The sequence below is a fragment of the Sapajus apella genome, unplaced genomic scaffold, assembly GCF_009761245.1.
Source record: "Sapajus apella isolate SASKATOON/1434 unplaced genomic scaffold, GSC_monkey_1.0 scaffold67, whole genome shotgun sequence".
In the NCBI taxonomy this organism is placed as follows: domain Eukaryota; kingdom Metazoa; phylum Chordata; class Mammalia; order Primates; family Cebidae; genus Sapajus; species Sapajus apella.
The window spans coordinates 693,632-719,265 of NW_022437007.1; the positions used below are offsets into that span (position 1 = coordinate 693,632).

At 36.2% G+C, this 25,634-nt stretch overlaps 1 protein-coding gene and 1 pseudogene across 3 annotated transcripts in view; one reads left to right on the forward strand and one right to left on the reverse strand.

The window, feature by feature from the left end:
• MARCHF1 (membrane associated ring-CH-type finger 1) overlaps positions 1-25,634 on the forward strand; it is a 917,917-nt gene that overhangs the window by 208,850 nt on the left and 683,433 nt on the right. The window lies entirely within an intron of this gene.
• LOC116530538 lies at positions 539-5,732 on the reverse strand (annotated as a pseudogene).

A 25,634-nucleotide genomic window follows, 5' to 3' on the forward strand; every position in this document is an offset into this window, starting at 1 on the left:
TTTCATTGACTTTCAATCCATTCTCTGAGTCCTTGTTTACACTGCATATTGAAAGAAATGTTGAAAATTATGATTTAATCACTATCAGACCATGTCATTCTTGTCAGGATGCAAAGAGATTTACACAGTTCTGTTTATCTATCCTGAGCTCAGCTGACCATTGAGGGCAAGACAATTTCCCCAGTGCTGGAAATAAAACAAACAATAACAACAAAGAAACAACAATAAAAACAATAGCTTCTTGATACTAAATAACAACCATAAAAACAATAGCTTCTTGATACTAAACGACAACAGTAAAAGCAATAGCTTCTTGATACTAAATACTAAATACTTTGAAATAATGTTACTCTTAACATGATTTCAAGGGACATGCCCAAGTGGCTAGCTCAGTAATATGTCCTCTGCTCTAAAAAGTCTGAACCCATTGCTTCAAGGCTAAAGGAGAAAGACTTCTTATCAGGCAAATATAACAGGATTTCATATGAAGATGAAAACTCAACAGTCAAAAGTTTGACATTCTTTGGATACTCTTTCTAAACATTTTTCCTTTGAGAAAGTATTTTTTTAGACCAGTGTAAATAACAAACAGTTATTGGTGTCACTTATGGTAGAAAAACTTCCTACAGCAGATGCACGTGTCTCAATTGTCTTTGGCACCCGAAGACATGTGAGCAACTGCTAATGAAGAGTAGTAAACAGACACATGGGTGATAGCATTTTCAACTCCACTCTGAGGTGAAGTTTCAATTACAGTCGAGACTTAAGTTCTCTCAATTTTTTTTCTAATCAAAGTCCCTGAGTCCAGTATTTACAATATTACAGCATTAGCAGATCAGTGTCTACAACTCATCTTTTTCTGCTATATCCTCTTTACCAGTTGGAGGAGGGGCTGCACATCCTTAGAGTTCGCTGATAATTGGCTGAACAGTTTCTTCCAGTTCCTCCTCCTTAGCTTTGAAGTCTTCAATGTCAGAATCTTGGTGGCTTTCCAGCCATTCATTCTTTTCTTCCACAGTCTTTTCCATGGTCTCCTTATCTTCAGAGGAAAGTTTACCTCCTAGATTTTTCTTTATCTCCAATCTGATTCTTTAGAGAATAGGCGTAACTTTGCAACTCATTTCTAGTATCAATGTGTTCCTTGAGCTTTATGTTTTTCTCAGAAAACCTCTCAGGATCATTAGCCATCCTTTCGATTTCTTCAGGTGTCACATGATTCTGGTCATTGGTAATTGAGATCTTATTTTTGTTCCCTGTACCCTTGTCTTCAGCTGTTACTCAAAGAATACCGGTCACATTTATCTCAAAGGTGATTTCAATATGTGGGACCCCACAATGAGCAGGAGGAATTTCAGTCAGAACAGATGGACCCAGAAGATGATTGTCTTTTATCGGGTTGTTCACCTTCATAGACCTTGATTATAACAGTTTCTTGATTATCAGAAGCTGCAGAAAATATCTGAGACCTCTTGGTGGCCACCACTTTGCTCCTTGGAATCAGTTTTGTCATGACACCTCGACACTTTCAATACCAAGTGTAAGGGAACATACGTCAAGCAGTACTAGGTCACCTATATCTTGAACACCAGAGAGCACAGCAGCCTGGACAGCAGCACCATATGCTACAGCTTCATCTGAGTTTATGCCATGGGATGGCTCCTTGCCATTGAAGAGCTCTTTAACCATTTGCTGAATATTTGGAATTTGAGTAGAACCACTAATAACAATTTCATCAATATCAGACATCCTCAAATCAAAATCTTCCAACACTTTCTAGACAGGCTTCATAGTAGACTGGAACAGATCCATGTTTAACTCTTCAAATTTGGCCTGAGTCAGGGCCTCAGAAAAGTCTTCTCTTTCATAGAAGGACTTAGTTTCAATTCTTGCTTGATGTTGAGATGACAGTGCCTGTTTGGTCTTTTCTGCTTTTGCCCAGACTTTCTGCACAGCTCTGTTATCTTTCCTGACATCTTTGCAGTCTTCTTTTTGTGCAGCTTGATGACGTGTTCCATGACACACTGGTCAAAGTCTTCTGCACCCAGGGGTATATCCATTAATGGCCACAACTTCGAAGACACCATTGTCAGTAGTGAGAAGAGAAACATAGAAGGTTCTACCACCCAGGTGGAACACCAGGCTGTTCTTCTTCCCCTCCCTTTTATCCAGGCCATAAGCCGTGGGCTGGTTGATGGTCTTCATAACATTTAGCCCAGCAATAGTTCCAGTGTCTTTGGTTGCTTGGCCTTGGGCATTATTGAAATAGGCTAGTATGGTAACAACTGCATGGGTACCTTCTTTCCCAAATAAGCCTCAGTGGTTTCTTTCATTTTAGTGAGAACCATGACAGAAATTTCTTCAGGAGCAAATGTCTTTATTTGTGTACCTCCAATATCACCCTGAATGAACAATTTAGTTTTCTTTTCAAACACCTTGAATGGCAAGAACTTGACATCCTGCTGCACAGGTGGGTCGTTCCACGTGCGGCGGATGAGCCGCTTGGCGTCGAAGACCCTGTTCTTGGTATTGGACGTGAGCTGGTTCTTGGTGGCATCACTGATCAGACGTTCCCCTTCAGGAGTGAAGGCCACGTAGGACAGCGTGCTGCGGTTGCCCTGATCGTTGGCGATGATCTCACGGCCGTTCTTGAACACGCCGACGTAGGAGTAGGTGGTTCCCAGGTTAATGCCGACCACTGTGCCCCTGTCCTCCCTCTTGTCCTCCTCCTCGGCAGTATCAGCATCGCGGCCACCAGGGAGAGCTTCATCTTGCCAACCAGTCGGGCAGCGGCGGGCAGGGCGCCCGCAGTCCAGCCACGGTTCCGCAGCACAGGAGCGCACGGAGGCTACCCACCCCTCACTCTCGCCAAACAGCTCAATCAGTCGGTCGGTCTGTGCTGTCTCAGCCGCCATGGAGAAAGTATATTTTTATACATACTTGATCAGATGTAAAAACCACAACCAAATGTGGCCAAAGCTGAGAGAAATAATTTCTGGGACTGTAGGCAGTCAAAAATCAGATTTGGATTCTCTGTGTTGCCCTCAGCCTTCGAGTTTTAACTGTGCCTTGCTCATTGACTTGGCATTTGAAAGAGTGCTGGAAATGGCCCTTAATGGAAAATTATGAGAAAACATTCAGAACTTCTGAGCCATGTTCAATTTGAGTATTCCGAAGGGCTTCACAGTGTTAGAAATAATTGGCATTTACAATAATTTATATAGGTTTATGAGACTTTCTAATTTGAGATTTAAAGTCAAAAAAGATGGGGAAACTGACATGCAAAACAAGCTATCTGCCATCAAGGCTGAATAGACGTATGTTGGTAAAAGTAGTTATAATTAAGTAATTCCTGCCATTACATGGAACGATCGTGACTAGTCACTTTTAAAAGCTATGCTTTATGTTTATTACTAAAAACATTGTATTGATTTCATTTACCTACAACAGGGGCCTGTGTTGTCAAGTGCTCAAGCAGATCCTAAGCAAGAGCAAACATTGCAGGTGCCAGTTGTCCTTGCCAGGCTTCCACAGATTCAGCCAGTGAGACAACAAACCCAAATGAGGTACCTGTTTATTATTCACAGCACAGCAGACAGCATGAGCTTCAAGTTCACAGCAAATCCCTATGCCCCAGGTCCTATGGGAGTAATGTGGAGGAAGTCTAGATAGGTATTATATACATGGCGGGTCTGTGTCACAACTGAGGAGCCTTGGAAATCCTGGATGTATAAGGGGACTTCAAGTAAACCTGCTCATCCTCCACTTTAAAGAGAGACATTATTCATATATGTTTTTTGGCCAGGAAGCCAATCTGACCTCTGACTCAGAGGGAGGCACATTCTCTATCACCCTGGAACATCTTCAGGAGAGGAGAGAGACCTAGCTTTATGACCCTGGTGCATAACCAAATCTGCTCTGTGTCCCCACAGCAACTTTGTAGATTTCCTTGAACAAAACTGTTAATGCCTTTTGCCAAGAGGAATAAGCAGAAATACCAAATCCTTGGAGACTATCTCCCCAACACACAAGTACACCCAGTGCCCATAAATGGTATGAAGCTGCTGAGGGTTGAGCAAGATCAGATTACATGCATTTCATGCAAAAAAAAAAAAAAAAAAGATTTCTTCAGCCATAATTGAAGGCAATTGATACCATCTCAAGTGGCATTATTTTTAATAATACTAATAAATGATGCACAAACATGGAAACTACTTTTGGCACCTTAGACATCCTTGCTCTAGCCTAGAACCTTTGGATATATTCCTCTCTCATTTCTGGATTTAGTCACACACCTTCAAGGCCCTGTCCACAGGTAACATATTTGAGAATAATCCTTATATGACAAAGAACCTGATAATATCTAGCTAATTAAATGGTAGGAGATAAGAAAGAACTCTTCAGAGGTCTTCAATTTAGCTCAAAACTTAGAGTTCTTAAATTGCCCTGAGGCTTTTACTCATGTGAGCATCTGTCACTAAGAAAATACAGAAAGACAGATCTAAGCAAATCTGAGTTTTTTAACTGGGAGTGGGAGAGCTTTTTCTCTTCACCTCAGATCATACTGTTTCTGCTTTTAAGAATAGGGCAGCAGGGACAGAAAACCCAAAAGTCTCCCTTCCAAATAGAAGCCCAAAATATTGCACTGGCTCATAGAGCGCATTGCTGCTTGAATACAAGTCGGTAGTGGAAAGTTGTAAGTGAGTAGTGTATCAGTTCTCAGATTCTTACAAAATAGAATCACACAGAGTGTGGCCAAATGCTATCAATTCTTTGAGGAGGACAGGTTGTTTAAAAAGGAGGGCCATATACCAAAGTAATGATTATTGAGGCAATTTTTCTACCCTCAAGGAGATCCTGAATTTAACATAATTCATGTTGGTGATTATGGGGCTTCAGAATTACTGTTTTTTCAAAGATTATTATTTCAAAACCAGAAATTGGCATTTGTCTTATTAAACCCTTGATAAAATCATAGACTCTTGCAAAGAAGTTTAAATATTGGCTTGACATATTTTTTTTTGTATGTCTGACTAGTTTTAATATCTTCTACAATTTAGAAGGAATTTAAATGTTTATTTTTATTCTGAAAATAAGTAATTTATTTTGTGTAGATCATGTAGGTATCTTCTTATCTCATTGGGGAAAAAAAATTCTTACTTTTAAATTCTCCAGAGTTTGCAGCAAATATTTGAGTTAGTAGCTCTTTAGATCAACTGATTCCCAGATGACATGAAAACAAACATGAAACTTAATCATAGAAATATATTGCTCTTCAATCCTTATGTCTGTAAGTACTTAATGTTGTTTGGAAGTATATGTTACTCTATAATAAAACCTGTTTTGCTAGTATATGATAACATATCAGATAAAATTTATTTGACATGTGCAGAACTCAAGATTGGTTAAGTGTGGAAAGAAATTTTCCTAATGAGCTTATTGGGTATAGTGATGGTAGAATTTTTGTCATTTAAATAAAAGCTAAGTTCAATCAAAAATAACCATTCACTCAGTTGCCATATATATGCCATTACGTTTATCTGAAAATATTAGTATTAGAGCCTTAGCTAGAATTAATGTAGTCTGCTGATGCAGAAAATACAAATAGAAATAAGCCTCATTGTTGAGTTTTACTAATATTTTTACTCATTTCCAACACCCATCCTGGGTATCAAAATATAATTCTTAAAGAGTTTGGTGAGGAAAATAAAAAGATTTGTCTAGAATAACCTACTGTATACTGTTAATGCATATTTTAAAAATTTTGTTTTGCTTTTTAAATTAAAACTGTGATAAAATACAATTTGAAATTTACCATCTTAATCATTTTTAAGTTTATAGTTCAGTGACATTAAGTACCTTCACTTAGTTGTGCAACAATTACTTCCTGCCATCTACAGAACTCTTTTCCTTTTGCTGTACTAATAATATTTGTAGACAACATACTCTATGAAGGTTTTGGTATTAGGATCCATTTATAATCCCTAAGAACCTTGGAATTAGGTTTAGGCATTATGGCTAGCTGAGACTACAGGGAGAGGTCTGATGAAGTTTGGGCCTCTCCTGTGTATCTCAAGTGGTCAGTTCAACAATTGGGAGTTGACCCTTACTTTAGGGCCATACCACCAAGGGAATTTATGTTTGATTATGTCATTGCTTAAGCATATTATTCTGTATGAGTCTTTATCAAGTAATTTCTAGGAAAGGTTTGTTTTCTATCAATAGGTAGGCAAACTTCTTGCTACTATTTAACTGGTATAACCCTTTTAATTTCAGGCATAATCCATGTCCATTAGTGCATAGTGTGTCCTTTTGTATTTTGTGTATGTAACAATAGGTGTGTAATTATTTTGATAGAAAGAATTACTTTCTTTTCAATGTGGAAGCTAAAAGTGGGTAACTATTCACCAAATATGTGAGATGGAAAGTTTGAAAAGAGGTATGTGGTAAAAGCACATAGATAATATTTGAGGGAGATGCTGTTTTCTCAGTTTATTTCAAATCAAATTTTGCAAATTTGTACCTATAATCAGTGGAGTGAGTGAAAGACAGGAACTGTAAATGGAAAACTAAGAATGATACAGGGAAAATTGTAAAATCTAATATTGTGGTGTTGAGCAATCCAGCTTTATACATTACTAGTTTCTGCCACTGTTGTATTGAACAAATACCTATATCTGACCTCAGGGTTTAAAAAAAAAATTCTTATGATTTCCCGTCATTCTCTTCCTCCCCCTAAGGAATTCTAGATTTCATATTTGACTTTGAAGATTCTTTTCCAAGTGGCTGGAATGTTCTAAAGGGAACCTCTTCCTGGAACACTTTCATTCTTCCTGCCTCTTTTCTCTTCTCCCTCCTTCAATGGACTAATGACTAGTAGTTTTCTTTCCCAGCTCTTCTTAAATGTCACTTTCCCAAGATGTTTTTTTTTCTTCTCTCCTAGACTTGATTAAATGTCCCTGTTATATGCTCCCATAAAATCCTGACCTTTATGTCTCATGAATTTCATTGTACTTTATTTGAATCAGGGTTATGATTGGCTTCCTCCTCTGCTGTATTTTACATTCCATGATGCTAGTTACCTGCTTATCTTGCCAATGCTGCATCACTCAGCACTATACTTGGTATATGGCATCAGCCTTGAATCATTTTGGCTCCAAAAGTTAAAAATATATATGTAAATAAAACAACAGTAATTCTGGGAGAAACCGTAGGATATTTTCTTTATAACCATGGAATGAGAAGGCTTTTCTGTAGTTCAAAATTAAGATTGAAAGAAAAGATTGATGCTTTTGACAACATAAAAATTAGAAGCTTTTACATAGCAAGAGGTCTCATAAAGTCCAAAGGTAAATGCAAAAATGGGGAAAATATTATCACAAACAAAAGATTATAAAGAAATAGACCAACTACTCAGTGGATCAAAAAGTAAAGTATTTGAACAAATCATTCTCAAATACCAGTTTTTATGAATCACATAGGGAAAGGTGTAAGATAAATCATACATTCATTTGGCAATAAGTGTGATTATATAGAGTGAATTGAGGAAGACTGGGTGTATGGGAATAGAGATTAGTGGTGAGTTTTAGTGATACTGCTTTTTAACATTTTACTTTTGAATCCTGAAGTCATATAATCTGTTAAAATTTAGTGATCAAACAATTAGAGAATGGAAAAAGTTAACAGTTGTAAAAATATAAAATATGAGGAAACTATAAGAACCAGAACTTTTTAATATTAGGCTGAGGGAAGGTAAGGCTAAATTGGTAATAGTCTTCAAGCTTAAATGCTTCAGCTTAAAAATAAGGGATTTACACTTTAATCTCTTGGTCATTTCAAATTCTGAGACTCTATCCTTTGACATGAAGGGTTTCATTAATAAGAAGTCTTATGTCTTGGTGATATTTTCCATCTCCATTAAGAAAAGTATAAAAATGTGAACTTAAATTTTCAGGGGAAAACGATGACATTGGGAAAGTATAAAGAATATCAAATTATTAATTTCTAATAACAGGAGTCTTCACTGGCATATATTGAGCATCACAATGTAACTGACTTTGGGAGCTGCTTCTTTGTTTAATTTAGAATTACTTATTTAATTTTAAAATTAAAGATATGATGGTAAAATCTGTGTAACAGTATTGTAATTGGTTGTTCTTGCACATACATCAGATGTTTTTTTAAATGTACATGTAAATACTAAAAATGTGTATATATTATATGTTATCGATACATGTATGGAGGGAAGGAGGGAAAAAGGAATGGGAAGGAGAGACAGAAGGAAGGAGATGATAGTCTTCCAAAGATAAGAATTTATATTTCTTTGCAAGTTGTTTTTTTTACTTACAAATATGTCTTTCTTTCTCTGATAAATATATATCTAACTCAGAAAATACATACTCTGCAATTACTACTATTTGATCTCAACAAGGTCAATTTTATTTTTGAAAATGTTTATAGAAATAATTGAAAAATTGCTATGTATCTATTAGTCAAGTTTAGTGATTACATTGTTCAATCTTTTATAAATTATTCTATATTTATTCATTGTATTGATCTGTGGCCGGCTCCCATTACACTGTGTGGTCTAGGGAAGTGCACAGAGATCCAGAGGGAGCCAGGTTAGGTCTGCATATTAATGTCTTTATGAAAAACCTATTAGTGTTCCATAGCTATTAATTATTTAATTGTCAATGTAATATTTGTGGATTTCATTCATTAGTTTATGTTAATGAATTTCCAAGAAAAAATAAGAGAAAAAAGTATCTTTTACCTGAAGTTCTAATTGTACAGCATGAATTGTCTATTATAGGTTGTATGCATGATTGAGTCCCAAGAGAAAAAGCTGACACTGGCAAATGATTTAATATTGTCTATATTCAGAGAGTTTGTAATGTGGTACTAAAAACAGAATTTCAAGAAATTGTGGCATAGTCCTTAGCTGAAATACATTAACTTGACACCAACTTTAAAAATAACAGTAGTTCGTGGACTGTGTTGCCACAATTAAAAAGAAGTTCACAAATCTAAGGAAGAATAATTTATTGTATTTATAGAAAATCTTCGAGCTAGGACTATATTGTCATGTTCTAAGCAGCACTTAACACATCTATTTGATAGTACTAAAAATATAATCACCTCCCCAAAGCAGCATCATAATTTAGCACTGCTCATTATAGAAAAGTTGTCAAAAAACTGTCATGGAAATAAATAACTTGGAATGGTGCTTTTTGGGGGGATTTTATTTTGTAAGATTTTAGAATTTTATCAGAATGCCTCTTCTGTGTCTTCAAATTGGGGTCATTTCTCTGTCTGTTCCCTAGCATAAAATTAGTTGTAGTTCTTGAACATAGTTAATATAACTTATTATGCCTTAGTGTGTGCTAAAAATTCGATATACATAGTGTATAAATACAGTGCACTTGTGTGTGTATATATATGAGATTGTGTTGTGTGTATATGTATACACAGATATGTGATACACATATATGAGATACAAAAATGATACAAAAAGATACACAAGACCATGAAAGCCTTAAAAAGGAAAATTTTACCTAATCTGAGAGCTAAAATTGAAGGAAGAGTAGGAATCAATTAGTCAAGGAAGGCTAATGTATTTAGGCAGGGGACGTATTCACACAAATGTTTGTGGAGGGAGAAGCTTGGTAGGTGTGAGGAGCTAAAGAAGGCTTAGGTGGCTAAAGTGGGAGAGGCAGTGGGGACCCCATACCATGGGAGCTTGCAAGACATATTAAGATTTTGCTTTCATCCTATGAGCAATGGGACTTCAGTAAAATAGAATTTTAAGTAAGAAATGAAATGATGAGGATTTTACTTTGAGAAGATTTTTCTGGTTGCAGAATTGAAAACAAGTTTTAGGTAGGTACGTGTTGTCTACGACGGACATAAATAGCCAAGTGAGAAGGCTGTTACACGGTTCAGGTGAGAGATGGCAGGTTGGACTAGAGCAGTGGGGACAAAGATGGCAAATGGATGTAGAAGTTCTAATGGCATTTTCCCCTAAAACACTAAAGTCCACATTGGTCTAAATTGTATTACTTGTTACTTACTAAATCTTACAAAATAGTAAGAGGGTGATTTGCAGGAGATTATTAACATGAATGTCTTTGAGGATGAGGGTGAATTTTGGATGCCCAAGCTCGTATTCAGCTGTCTTAACATAAATAAAACATTATCTGCTTAAAGATGATATATCGCTATCTCTTCTGCTGCATAATCCCTCCCTTTATCAAAAATTAACGAGAACCATGCCAGTTCTCATATTTTAATGAAACTTAAGCCTTGAAGTATTTTATTGTTATCAAGCTCCATATAATTTTCAGTCAATGCAACTCTGAAATGTAATTTTAAAATTATTAGATGAACATTAAATGGACAGCTAGAATACTATTAGGTAGCAATTTTATATAATTGACCTTCTTGAAAGGTTAGTTGCACTAATCTTCCATCTTAGGCAAGAGAATTTTACAAACACTTATGTAAAAGTTCAAGTGACATAAAATTCTTTAAATTCAGCACATGATGAATTTATCTAATAACTCTATATCTATTACATCCAATAAAATTACCAGAGCAGAAGCCATAATTCAATATAAATTCCTATGTTAAAAAATGTATAGCCCTGTGCCCAATCATGGAATTTTTTCAAAATTAAACATTGAGAAAATTTTGTTTGTCTTTTTAATGCAGCGCTTTCACTACTAATGAATATGACCTTTATTAAAGTCCTGTAATTTCAATCGAGAAACAGTTAATCAGCACTTGCAAAGTATAAAGATAAGTCACTACTAGAGAGTCAGCGGTGAATGAACCCAAACGGTCAACATGAGAAGGTTTACCTTCTAGTATGAGTTAATTTTTTCCTAGTATATCCTTTCCATAATCAGCCAGTATTCAAATTTTCCCTCTGGAAATTATTAAAATATTCTTAGACCGAGCAAAACTTTCCTAGTATTTTTCCTGGCTTGTTTAGTACTATTAGAGGTTATAGATCATCTCATTGGGTTTTTGCAAATAAAAATGTTCTTTATAAAAAAGATATTTTGCCGGATGGAGAGTAATTAACTCAAATGAGAAGACATATTAATAGTATCTTATAAAAAGGATATTTGGCATATTAGCCTATAAGAAAGGATGAATTTGCCAAGTTTTCTCATTAAGTTGCCCTTTAGAGCCTCTATATGGTGTGTGTGTGTGTGTGTGTGTGTGTGTGTGTGTGTGTGTGTGTGTATTTTAAATCCAGGTAATTTTTTGAAGTGATATTTATTACATCAACTGACATTAATTAGGAAAATCAGATTTTTAAGTGGTTTCTGTACCACTTTGGGAACGTGATTTTGAAACTATTCGATATTATTGTATTAGTATATTATTTACTAATCCATATAACTTACTATTTTTCTTTGTTTGTTCAAGTATTACATACTTTGTCATAAGAATATGGCTATATGAAATTAATGCCAAATCAAAACCCAGTACAGGGCTAGTGACAAGTGGTGCATATTAACTTTTAATAATTTTATCTTGAGTTTACTAATAACTCTTAATAAGAGTTTACTCCGTGCAGAATCCTGTATTAGAGTAGAAAGGAAAGCACAGCCTCTCCTTTATAGAATTCCATAAAAAGAAGTAGAAAAAAAAAATCTCCCTCTATTTCATCACCAGCTCCTTCTGCTCCCTAGGATTATGCCCCTGGCAAACTCAGTGCTTGATAAACCACTTACAGAACAGAAGACTCCCGCAACAGTATCAGGAGGAGAATATGATCTCATCCCACAACCATACTGCCTGCCAACATAGGGAGAGTCTGTGTGCCACACAGTGTTCTCTGTAAACTGCAGCCCTGATCTTTTTCTCTAGGTGGTATCATTTTATCTCATTGTTGACGCAGTTCTAGGGGAAGAAAGACCAACAACTGTGATGCAGGGTTTTTCAACTCATGGGAGAAAGGCTTCTCTAGTTGGTAATTTTCATTTTCCTTAGGGCTTTGTTTGATTATCATCTTCTATTTTTTCTTTTTAACCTCAAGCCATGTTTTTAATTACTATTGTAAAATACCAGCATTTTTGAAATAAGTGAAAACTTTATTATTATTAGACATTAAGCTCCATTTTAAAAGAGAAAATACAAACCCATCCAAATATTGCATCATAATTAACACTGTAGTGATATTTATGTATTCATATACCAAATACCATCAGTACTTGGTGATTTAATCTAGGAGCTTGAGCTCCTTAGGTCTGATGGAAAGTACAGACTCAATTATATTTGTTTCTCTGTTACCTCAATAATTAAAATTGTTAAGTCAAGGGAAGTGAGGAAGCCTCATTCGCATTATGTCCATCTTGCACGCTTTCCTGCAACCAGGCTGACTTTTCTATATTCCTCCAGAGAGCCCAGATCTTCACAGGACACACAATTTTGCTCCTGCACTTCCTCCCTGTGTTTACCTATCCCTCAGTCAGGCTCTGTTTAAGGGCTTTTCTCTCTATTCTGGCTGTATCAAGGATGAGCAGGTGGGGAGTTAGGCATCTCCAAATTAAAGTTTTGTGGTACAAAGACTTTACCCCTTTACTAACAAGACCATACACAGTAGTTGACATCATTAAGTCCAAAGTTACAAGCAAGATGATGTAACTTTATTATATTGAAGTTATTTGAATTTAGATATATGTACTGTTTTTTGAATTATGAATGTGATTGGGTTCAATGATGCATTTTCAGCAAACTAAGGTCTTATGTGTAAAATAAGAGCATCACTGCCTATCAGTACTCTGTTACAGATTAATTAAGGAGCATGTTTCGGTGACATTCCGTCTAGGACAGATTGGTAGATTGCTATACCTAAGGTTCATGATGGTGGAATTACTGTCTCTCTCAGACCAAAGCAGATGCAGTGCTTCTTGTGATCAGACAGGTGCAGAAGTATACTTTTAGCCACATTTTTTCTTTGTTTCTCTTTCTTTGTCTCTGCCTCTGTGTGTATGTGTGTCTCTCTTTTACACACACACACAAAGAAATCTGTATGCATGTTTGCATGGCATTTTACCTGAAAGTTTTAACCCTTAGTTTTCCCTGGATTTGGGACCATCCATTTTTCTTCTTAAGTATGTCACTTACCAGGTATCAATATTAAAGCTTGCTTTTGTTTAACCCACATGTGGTAAGTCTGCATTCTCCATTAAAAAAAAAAAAAAAAAAACCTACCTTGTTAGAGGATAAAAAATTTGTTCTTAGTTTTACCTTAAAACCAGAAAAAACAAAAGTCTGTATTGAGTTTCTGAAAGAGTAGATGACATTGACTTCATTCCACAATAATCTCCTTTGTCATTTACAAGCTATGCAATTCTCCATGCATGGTAATTGCCCCAGATGAGAAATCAAAGAACCTTGATTCTGTGTTCAGTTCTGTCCCTTCTTTATTGTGTAATTTTGGGAAATTACTTCTGTAAGTCTTAGTCTTATTATTTACAAAAAGATTTCTCTTTTGGACATAGGAAAATTACTTGTATAAAACAGTGCATGTTTTCCTTCATAGTGCTTAAAAAGAAAAAAAAAAGTGCATGTGAGTTTATTCACTGATCAAATCACTTGATCGGGATGTATGAGCCATTTCTATGTGCCAGTATTGTTGCAGATGCCAGAGGTACAGCACAAAAAACCACAAATGTCCTACTCCTTTCTAGCTTCACTGCAGTTCACTTGAAACTATTAAGGGCTATGTGAAGGAAAATGTCAGAAAAGGGAGTATCAATTATTTAATTAAACCGTTGGTTCCATGGGGATAAGAAACATGTCTCATTCTATCTTCTGCAATATAGACAGACAGACAGAGCAGGATACTCAGATAAATATCAAATTGAATTTAAAAAATAAAGACAAATCTAAGAATAAAATTAAGGAATCAGAAGGCCTGATGGCTATTCACAGAGTAAGTTGTTTCAGATACTCAGCATGTTTCCTGAGAAACCTATTTCTTGGTTATTTAGTGTCATAGAAGGGCTATAAAACTAAAGCCCTTGCTAGTGGATCTAATGATGATATTTCCATGAGGCAGCTGTGTGAAAAAAAATAAAATTAGCAACACAAAAAGGGACTATCTCCATCCTTCTCAGAAAAGCTGCATCTTAGATTTTCAAATTGTTAGGGTAGGAGTATATTAATTCCGATAATTATTTAGTTCTCTGATTTCATAATTTTGCATTCTTGTATCTTTTTTTGTCAATAGGGAGTTAATTTGAGACTAATTAAGGACTAAGATTGCAAAGGGGTTTGGTATTACCTGAAGTCATTTAAAAATGGGATGACTATTTTTTTTTTCCCTTGTGATATGCATCAATCTGAACAGAAAAAAAAATCTATAGCAAATATATTGATACCTTTTGGGAGTGCTGGATGATACTAAAGATTTGACACTATTTTGCTTCTATGTCTGTGCATGTGGCAAACATCAGTGACTATATTGTAGTTAACACTACTTAGCGAAGACAAAGTAGAAAATGATTATGTCTCTTGCATGCAACCCTTGGCATTGCTGTCACAGTGACCGTATCTAGTCAGACTTGCCTTAGTGACCATAAAGGTTTGCGGTAAGTGATATGAGGGATTTTCAGGTCAGGCTAATAATACCTTTTAATACTCAAAGGTCTTTTGAAACTTTCAGGTCTTGCATTTCTTTATTTTTTACCAATAGATTGATCATCAAAATCATTTTTTTATCCCCATATTCTATCAAATGTAGATTCCTTTTCTTGATGATTGACTTGATGAGGACTGATAGTTAAATTTAGAAATAGTGCTAGGTTATTGAGGCCCAAATAAAAACAATTTAGAAAACATTGCAGGAGTGTATTAGGGTTCTTCAGAAAAATAGAAGCAAGATAATGCATATGTGTTGGGGAGTGAGGATGAAAGAGAAAGTTTTTTTGTTGAAGTTCTAGGGTGCACGTGCAGAATGTGCAGGTTTGTTACATAGGTACACATGTGCCATAGTGGTTTGCTGCACCCATCACCCCATCATCTACATTAGGTATTTCCCCTAATGCTATGCCTCCCCTAGCCCCCCTACACCCCAACAGGCCCTGGTGTGTGATGTTCCCCTCCCTGTGCCCATGCGTTCTTACTGTTCGACTCCAACTTATGAGTGACGCGATGTGGTGTTTGGTTTTCTATTCTTGTGTTAGTTTGCTGAGAATGATGTTTTCCAACTTCATCCATGTCCCTGCAAAGGACATGAACTTATTCTTTTTTATGGCTGCATAGTATTCCATGGTGTATATGTGCCACATTTTCTTTATCCAGTCTATCATTGATGGGCATTTGGATTGGTTCCAAGTCTTTGTTATTGTGAACAGTGCTGCAATAAATATACATGTACGAGTGTCTTTATAGTAGAATAATTTGTAATCATGTGGGTATATATCCAGTAATGGAATTGCTTGGTCAAAAGGTATTTCTAGTTCTAGATCCTTGAGGAATTGTCACACTGTCTTCTCCAATGATCGAACTAATTTATACTTCCATAAACAGTGCAAATGTGTTCCTATTTCTCCACATCCTCTCCAGCATCTGTTGTTTCCTGACTTTTTAATGGACGCCATTCTAACTGACATGAGATGGTCTCTCAAGATGGTTTTGATTTGCATTTCTCTAGTTACCAGTGATGGTGAGCTTTTTTTAGAATTGGCTCTTGTGATTACTGGGGCTAGGAAGCCCCACATTGCAGGGCAGGGTGGTGAGCTGGAAGTTCTGGCAGGAGTCAGTGCTACAGTCTTCAGCCTGAAGACAGTCTGGAAGCAGAATTCCTTTATCCTCTAAGGACCTCAGTCATTTCTCTGAAGGCCTTCAACTGATTAGATTAGGTCTACTTATATTATGGAGGGTAATCTGCTTTACTTCAGAGTCTCATGATTTAAATGTCAGTCACATCTACAGAGTATCTTCACAGCAATAGTTGACTGCAATTTGACCAAACAACTGAGTATCATAGCCTAGCCAAGTTGACACATGGAATTAACCATCACAATGAAGTCTTATACATTAATTTTATATAGAATTTATATAGCCTTGGGAAAAAATAAGTACAGTAAATAGTATTGAGAAGAACTAAATTTTACCATTAGAACTAATGTGAGCACTTATGGGAAAATAGGGGACAAGGTTGTAGATATTTATATCTAGACTTATTTCCTGAAAACTTAAATTTTCTTAGCTTTTTGGATGCATAAATCAATTGTGGATAATTCAATTGTGGATAATTTTGTAATAAAAATCAAAATTGTAGTGAACTAATTACTAGCCATTATATCAAGTAATTCACATTTGTTATTTCATTTACACAAATCTAGAGATATTATCTTTACTATAAAGATGAAAAAATTAATACTTAAATAGGTTGAGATTTGTGTAGGGTGACAGAGATAGTAAGAAGGAGAACTAGGATAATTACAGTACATATTAAGGATTTTCTGCTCTGCTCACAGTTCAAAACATATTCTATTTAGAAAGCTTTACAGTTTTTGTCCTTACATATACCATCTGGATGGACCAAAGATATCTCATAGCTTATTTTTATGAGAAATAACTCTCTTCCCCAAATGATGAACAATTAGCTAATTAGTAATGCCTTCTAAAAAGCATGACATTTTTATCTTAATAGTTTACCAGAATTAGCTTTTGTGGTCAATATTTTTTAAGAGGTTTATGTAGGTATTAGGCAGAGCTATAAAACTGTTTACTACTGTTAACTAGTGTATCTATTTCAAAAGAAATATATTAAAACAACATAAGATTACATTACCTTTAACCAGTAGAAAAAAGTCAAGCCCTTTGAGCTTAATCAAAACATTGACTACTGAGGTTTTCTACCACCTGGAGAGAGAAAACCCTATGAAACCATCTCAGTAGACACAGCCATCAGGTTGAACTTCTCCCCCAGCCTTTCTAATTTCGTACCCCTCCTCACGTGGACTCTGCAATCACTCTGAAGTCCTTTCCGTTTTCTGAGCAACATCACAGTTGTATTTCTAATGCCTAACAACACATCTGGTGCACAGTGCTTAATAAATAATTTTATAAAGAACAGAAGGAAGGTAGGAAGGAAACAATATTTTCCAGAAATGCTCACTTTTTAGCTCTGAATTTACTTTACTTCAATCAGCCCGTTATTTATATAACACTCTTTTACTTGTGTAATTGGCAACTAAGAAGTTGAGAGGTTATGGTGAAATTTGTCAGCTTTGATTCAGGTGATTTTTTTTCTTTATTGTTTGTTCCCATCTCTCATTATGCACTAGTCACACATAAAGCCCAAGATTGCACATTTAATCTCAGCATGTGCTGAGCCATAAGAAAACCTTATCGTCTTTGAACTTTATTTTAATTCAGAAAGAAATATTGACTAATGTTTTCTAATGGAAGCTTTTAGAAGATTTGTTGACATTATAGTGTGAGACAATTTCTACAGAGTAATTGACTTTTTTTTTTAAACCTCCCTAGCTCTATATGTGGGCATTTATTGCTATGAATTTCCCTCTAGACACTGCTTTAACTGTGTACCAGAGATTCTGGTATGTTGTGCTTCATTCTTGTTGGTTTTGAAGAACATGTTTATTTCTGCCTTCATTTCATTGTTTATCCAGTCAACATTGAGGAGCCAGTTGTTTATTTTTCATGAAGTTGTGTCATTTCAAGTTAGTTTCTTAATCCTGAGTTCTAATTTGATTGCACTGTGGTCTGAAAGACTGTTATGATTTCTGTTCTTTTGCATTTGCTGAGGAGTGATTTACTTCCAATTATGTGGTCAATTTTAGAGTGAGTGCAATGCAGTGCTGAGAAGAATGTGTATTCTGTGGATTTGGGGTTGAGAGTTCTGTAAATGACTATTAAGTTTGCTTGGTCCAGATCTGAGTTCAACTCCTGGATTTCCTTGTTGATTTTCTGTCTCAATGATCTGTCTAATATTGACAGTGGAGTGTTAAAGCCTCCCACTATTGTTGTGTGGGAGCCTAAGTCTCTTTGTAGGTGGTCAAGGGCTTGCTTTATGTATCTGGGTGCTCTTCTGCATTGGGTGCATATATATTTAGAATAATTAGCTCTTCTTGATTATGTAATGCCGTTTTTTGTCTCTTTTGATCTGTGTTGGTTTAAAGTCCATTTTATCAGAGACTCAGATTGCCACCCCGCTTTTTTTTTTTTCCTCTTTCCATTTGCTTGGTAAATCATCCTTCATACCTTTATTTCGAGTCTGTGTGTGACTTGGCATGTGAGATGGGCCTCCTAAATACAGCACACTGATGGTTCTTGGCTTTTTATCCAATTTGCCAATATGTGTCTTTCGATTGGGGCATTTAGTCCATTTACATTTAATGTTAATATTGTTATGTGTGAATTTGATCCTGCCATTTTATTACTGGTTGGTTGTTTTGCCCTTTTGTTGGCATAATATCTTCATTGCATCATTGTTCTTTACCATTTGCCCTTTTTTCAGTGGCTGGTACTGGTTTTTCCTTTCTGTGTTTAGTGCTTCCTTCAGGAGCTCTTGTAGGGAAGGCCTGGTAGTGACAAAATCTCTCAGCAATTGCTTGTCCGTAAAGGATTTTATTTCTCCATCACTTATGAAGCTTACTTTGTCTGGATATGAAATTCTAGGCTGAAAGTTCTTTTCTTTAAGGATGTTGAATATTGGCCCCCACTCTCTTCTAGCTTGTAGGGTTTCTGCTGAGAGAGCCACTGTGAGTCTGATGTGCTTCCCTTTGTGGGTGACCCAACCTTTCTCTCTGGCTACCCTTAGCATATTTTCCTTCATTTCAACCCTAGTGAATCTGATGATTACGTGCCTTGGGGTTGCTCTTCTAGAGGAGTATCATTGTGGTGTTCTCTATATTTCCTGTATTTGAATGTTGGCCTGCCTTGCTAGGTTGGGGAGGTTCTCCTGTATAATATCCTGAAGAGTGTTTTCCAGCTTGGATTCATTATCCCTGTCATCAATCCCGTATACCGATCAAGCATAGGTTAGGTCTTTTCACATAATCTCATATTTCTTGAAGGCTTTATTCATTTCTTTTCACTCTTTGTTCTCTTTTCTTGCCTTCTCATTTTATTTCATTGAGTTAATCTTCAATCTCTGGTATCCTTCCTTCTGCTTGGTCAATTCAGCTATTGAAACTTGCGTATGCTTCATGAAGTACTTATGCTGTGTTTTTCAGCTCCATCAAGTTGTTTATTTTCTTCTCTAAGCTGGTTATTGTAGTTAGCATTTCGTCTAACCTTTTTTCAAGGTTTTTAGTTTCTTTGCATTGGGATAGAACACGTTCCTTTAACTCAGAGAAGTTTGTTATTACCCAGCTTCTGAAGCCTGCTTCTGTTAATTCATCAAATTCATTCTCTGTCCAGCTTTGTTCCCTTGCTGACAAGGAGTTGTGATCTTATGGGAGAGAGGCATTCTGTTTTTTTATGGTTTCATTCTTCTTGCACTGGTTTCTTCCCATTTCCTTGGATTTATATAGTTTTGATCTCAGGTAGCTGCTTGGGGAGGTGGCCTTTCCTTTGTGTGCCTGCAGAAGCACTGCTGGGCTGCCATGGATTCAGTGGAGCTGCTGCATCTTTCATTTACTCAGGAAAATTAGGCTGGCTTCTGCAATGGCAGCTGCCCTTCCCTGTGCCAAGCTCAATTGTTCCTGGTCGCTCTCTAACCGATGTTCTGGAGCGAAACTCTGGAGTGAGAGTTTTTTGGCCCGCTGGGCTTTGTGCGGGGTGGAACTGTCCTGCTGTATGGACTGTTTCCCTGCTTTCAGGTCCTCTTCTTTGTGGGGGGGCAGGTAGCTCCATCCAGCTGGCTTTCTGGCTTTCACGTCAGCCAGTGCTTCTGCCTAGATCTAGTCTGACAGCCCTGGTGCCAGCCAAAGTTGCTGTTCTGCCCTGTTCAGGCAGCTCGCTGAGGCTTTTCAGCCCAGTGAAGATCTCCTGTTCTGTGGGTTGTAGAGGGCTTGGGTGGAGCGCTGTATCTGAACTGAAGTCCCAGAGGAGGAGATCCCCCAGTCCTCCGGTCAGTTGCAGGCATCTCCTGGGTGGGGCAGTGCACCACCTTGCCTCAACTTGCCCTATTTGGTTTGTATCCACTCTCCAACCAGACCCACAAAATGAACCTGGTGCCTCATTTGGAATTGTGGAGACCACTTGGCTTCAATGTCTCTCTCGCTGGGAGCTGCTTTCCAGAGCTGCCTCTTATTTGGCCATCTTAGGATCCTTACCTTGATATTTATCCTTTAATTTTCTTTAAAAATTGTTGTGTGTCACGCCTGTCATCCCAGCACTTTGGGAGGCCGAGGCGGGCAGATCACGAGGTCTGGAGATCGAGACCATCCTGGCCAACATGGTGAAACCCCGTGTCTAATAAAAAATACAAAAATTAGCTGGGTGTGGTGGCACGTGCCTGTAGCTCCAGCTACTCAGGAGGCTGAGGCAGGAGAATTGCTTGAACCCGGGAGGCAGAGGTTGCAGTGAGCCGAGATCACACCACTGCACTCCAGCCTGACACCTGGCAACAGAGCAAGACTCTGTCTCAAAAAAAAAAAAAATTCTTGTGTGGGGATGAAGATAATGAATTTGTACATCTCTGTGTAAGTAACTAACAAGGGGAGATTTAGACAACTTGTAACTTGCAAAGATCTTTCTGTCTATATTTTTTCAAAAATTTTATCTACGTAGCTTCATTCTTTCCCTAGTGCCTAGAACAAAGAGGGTAAGATAAGTAAATTCACTTAATAAAATAAAATTGAAGCCTGTAAGCAAATTAAATTCTTGCTTATCAGAAAATGCATGCCTTGTTTACCACCTATAAAGTGATTATAATCTCATAAAGAATAATTTAATTTGTTTATAGGTTTTCATTTTTGTTTTATTAAACAAATTTACTCATCTTCTTTGTTCTAGGCAATAGGAAAAGAATAAAGCCACCTAGATGATGTCATAGTTTCTGCTCTTATACAGTAGAGAAAATGATAGGTAGACAAGAAAGGAGCATCTGAGGATGGGTAAATAGACATGATTAGTGTAAAGACTTCATATTGGTCCACAAAGGTTGTGGTTTGACATCTTAATTCCACTTCATGGGAACCTGATGACTGTTGGAGAAACTTGCTATGACTTAGTGACCAGGGTGCCGGCCAGATGGACAGCCCCCACTATAAGTTTTACCCAACAGAATGGAATAAACTTCGTCAAATCAGAATGTCATTTTTTAAAATTCTTTTTTTAAATTATACTTTAGGTTCTGGGGTATATGTGCAGATCGTGCAGAATTGTTAAATAAGTATACACATGCCATGGTGATTTGCTACATCCATCCCCCCATCACCTACATTAGATATTTCTCTTAATGTTATCCCTCCCAAATCCCCCCACCCACTGCTATCCCCCTTTAGCTCCCCCACCACCCAACAGGCCCTGGTTTGTGTTGCTCCCCTCACTGTGTTCATGTGTTCTCATTGTTCAATGCCAACTTATGAGTGAGAACATGCAGTGTTTGATTTTCTGTTCTTGTGTCAGTTTGCTGAGAATAAAGGTTTCCAGCTTCATCCATGTCCCTGCAAAGGACGTGAACTCATCCCTTTTTATGGCTACATCATATTCCATGATGTACATGTGCCACATTTTCCTTGTCCTGTCTATCATTGATGGGCATCTGTGTTGGTTCCAAGTCTTTGCTACTGTAAACAGTGCTGTAGTAAACATACATGTGCATGTGTCTTTATAATAGAATGATTTATAACCCTTTGGGTATATACCCAGTAATGAGATTGCTGGGAAAAATGGTATTTGTAGTTCTAGATCCTTGAGGAATTGCCACACTGTCTTCCACAATGGTTGAACTAATTTACAGTCCCACCAACAGTGTAAAAGCATTCCTATTTCTCCATATCCTCTCCAGCATGTTGTCCCCTGATTTTTAAATGATCACCATTCTAACTGGCATGAGATGGTATCTCAATGTCGTTTTTATTTGCATTTCTCTCATGACCAGTGATGATCTTGTTTTTGTATGTTTGTTGACTGTATAAATGTCTTCTTTTGAAAAGTGTCTGGTCATACCTTTCACCCATTTTTTGATGGGGTTGTTGTTTTCTTATAAATTTGTTTAAGTTCTTTGTTGATTCTGGTTATTAGCCCTTTGTCAGATGGGTAGATTGCAAAAATTGTTCCCCATTCTGTTGGTTGCCAGTTCACTCTAATGATAGTTTCTTTCACTGTGCAGAAGCTCTTTAGTTTAATCAGATACCATTTTTCTTTTTTGGCTTTTGTTGCCATTGCTTTTGGTGGTTTAGTCATGAAGTCCTTTCCTATGCCTATGTCCTGAATAGTATTGCCTAGGCTTTCTTCTAGGGTTTTTATAGGGTTAGGTCTTACGTTTGAATCTTTAATCCACGTGGAGTTAATTTTTGTATAAGTTGTAAGGAAGGGGTCCAGTTTCAGCTTTCTGCATATGGCTAGCCAGTTTTCCCAACATCATTTATTAAATAGGGAATCCTTTCCTCATAGAATAATTGAAAAATGAGGGAAATATTGGATTTGCTATATCACTGTTGTTTCCTTAACCTTAGATTTCAATATTGGTTGAGAAATCTTCTGAACCAAAGTTTAAAAGGATGAATGCTTTTTTCCTTGGCCTAGTTTCCAATGTGATGATGCATTCAGATGGCAGGAAGAGTCACTATACTGAAGATCATGATGATAAGTTTTATTTTTTAATTTATTATTACTTAAAAGTGTACTTAAATTCATTTTAGACTTGGTACTCTAGTAATTTGCATGCTTTTCTTAATAAGACTTGGAAAACATAATGTACTCCTACTTTTTTCTCTTTTAATGGTGTAAACTTTGACTTTTAAAATTTTAATCATTATTTGAGAAACAATCATTCCTACAATCTTGTAATCACTTAATTCACTTAATATTACATAGTATGATAAACATTTAATAATTTAATGGCACCGAGGCATATACTTTAAAAGAAATTGAATAGACATAACCAAATACATATTATTACTCCATAGTATTCTTGTTAATGTTGGTTATACAGTCATTTTTCTTAGCTAAAAGTAACTTATAGTAATGGAAACACTCAAGTTCATAAATAATCACATGTTCTTTCTATCACTTATGATGATGGAATTTACAAGCTTTTCAGTATTCACATTGGAAAGGAACTGTTGAAATAAGAATAAAATAAAGATGTTTATAAAAGCACGGAAGTACTATTAAGTGCAAATCCATGCATAAGACATTTTTCTGTTAGCCTTTGCTTAGAATTCAATTAATTTCAATATTTATTGAATGATAAAAATGAACATTTAAAGATATCAGTAACTAAAAAACATGTTTATCCAATGTAGGGTCTCCATAATTAACAATAAAACTAGTTATGTCATTTTATATTAATTTCATCAGATTTTCTTTGATGCTTTTATTAACATACATAGGAACCATCATAATTACTTATGAATATTTTGACCTGTGAACATGAATAACATGCCAACCAAGATATTGTAATGGCTTTCACTCCAGTGTTCGGATCACATTTCTTCTCACCTCCACAGAGATTTCTTCCATTAGCTTTGAATAAATATTTTCCTGCCATTTAACTTATATGTCCCTCAAAATTTATTTTAAATATAATTTCTTCTAATCAAATTTAAATGACTCTGACCTTCTCTACTCCCATAGTGTCATTGGGAATGCTTCTCCCATTCAAAATCATTGAAATATCTCACTATGGTCAATAATTTATTGGGCATCCCTAACAGACTGTTTGCTTTTTAAGGGAAGGAACCATAAGTAAACTAATGTTAAAACACTTATTAAGTGCCTGACATTGTCACATATATTATCGCATTTGATCTTTGCAACCTGGGTGATTGGAAAAGATAATGCTATCTCATATTGAGGCAGGCTAGATAAACACTCATTGATAACATTAGTGAAGACAATAATAATGTCCCTGGTAAATCTGAGCGTATAGAAGCTAACACAAGTTATAAGCTCTACCACCCATTTATCACAAACTCTAAAAAATATTTTCATTAAAGGCAGTTAAAACCTGTTAAGCTTCATGAAAAAGTAGACCTTTGCACAATACGGTAAAGCTCTGTGTCCATCACAATGTAGTTCAATTCATTATGCTCTTAGAATAGCACACTAAAGTTTTTTGAGATGTGTTTACTATTTCTATCAAATTTATGAAAAAATTAAATTTGCATACTAAGAGGAGGCTCATATTCATAGGACCTAAGGTGCTATCCTTTCATTTTTTTTTCTTTTTGGTGGTTTGCCTGTACATCTGTCTTTTGTGGGAAGATAGCTGAGAATTTTGGCTTTCAAAATACACCTGAGTCCAATTAAGCAAACTGGAAATACAGAGAGCAGTAAGAGTAAGAAAAACTGGCCAGAAAACGGCATGAGTTGCTGTTGTTAAATAAAGGGTAAATGGATATTTTGCAGAAGTGATAGATTTTTAATTCACCAAGTGGTTTTAAATCTCATGGTTGTGTTTTCCGGCTGAGACGATATATAAGGTATAAGGTGCCAGCAATATGGCACCAGTGCCCACAGTCCTGGATGATCATGGTTTTGAGTAATTTTCACCTTTAAATAATTTAAAATAATTAAATTATAGAGAGCTTTTAATATGTCGAAAGCTCTCTGCTTCTATAATTATTTAACGTTATATACCTTAAGAAACATGTATTTCTCTTCTGGGGTTTTATGAATTGCCGGTATCCCAAAAGAACACATTTTAAAATAATACCACATTTAGAAACCAGTTATTCTCTTTGTAATCTATGGTCTGTCTTTTAAAATCCCTCAGCATTTTCATGTAAGATTTTTTGGATAACTTGGTTATATAAGTGAGGACATGATGAAAATTCTTTAACTGGCTTCACACTTCATTTGGACTGTGATGGAGTTTTATTAGACTGAACAAGCTCATCTAAAATGCCTATATATTTATCACTTTGTGCATGAAATAAGGGTATCAAGAGAAATTCGGAAAGAGACAAAAGGAGCACCTCAAAGACAGGGATCTTGAGTAGGCTGATGGAACTCTATCCCCAAGTTGTTGTTTTAAGTTTATTTTAATTTTTTAAGGAAATTGTATCATGTATATTTGAGGTTTACAATATGATGATATGGGATAGTAAAATGGTTATTATCCTGAAGCAGATTAATATAGCTATCATCTCACAGTTACTTTTTTATGTGACAAAAGCAGATAAAATCTACGTATCCAGCAAAAATCCTTAATACATAACAGTTTTATTAACTTCATCTTCATATTGTACATTAGATCTCTAAACTGGTTCATCCTACGTAGCTGCTACTTTTTATCCTTTGACCTATGTCCATTGACCATGCCTCCCCATCCTGTGGTAATGGTAACCACTGCTAAATTTTCTATCTCTGTTTGAGTTCTCTGTACAGTACATATAACATGCAAAAGATGTCATAATCAACTTTGTTATTGGTAAAGCTTCTAGTTAACAGAAGGCTATCGGTAGTAGTAAAGTTTTTAGGAAGTAAAATGTTATACACAGATCTTCAACTGTGGGTAAGTTCACCAC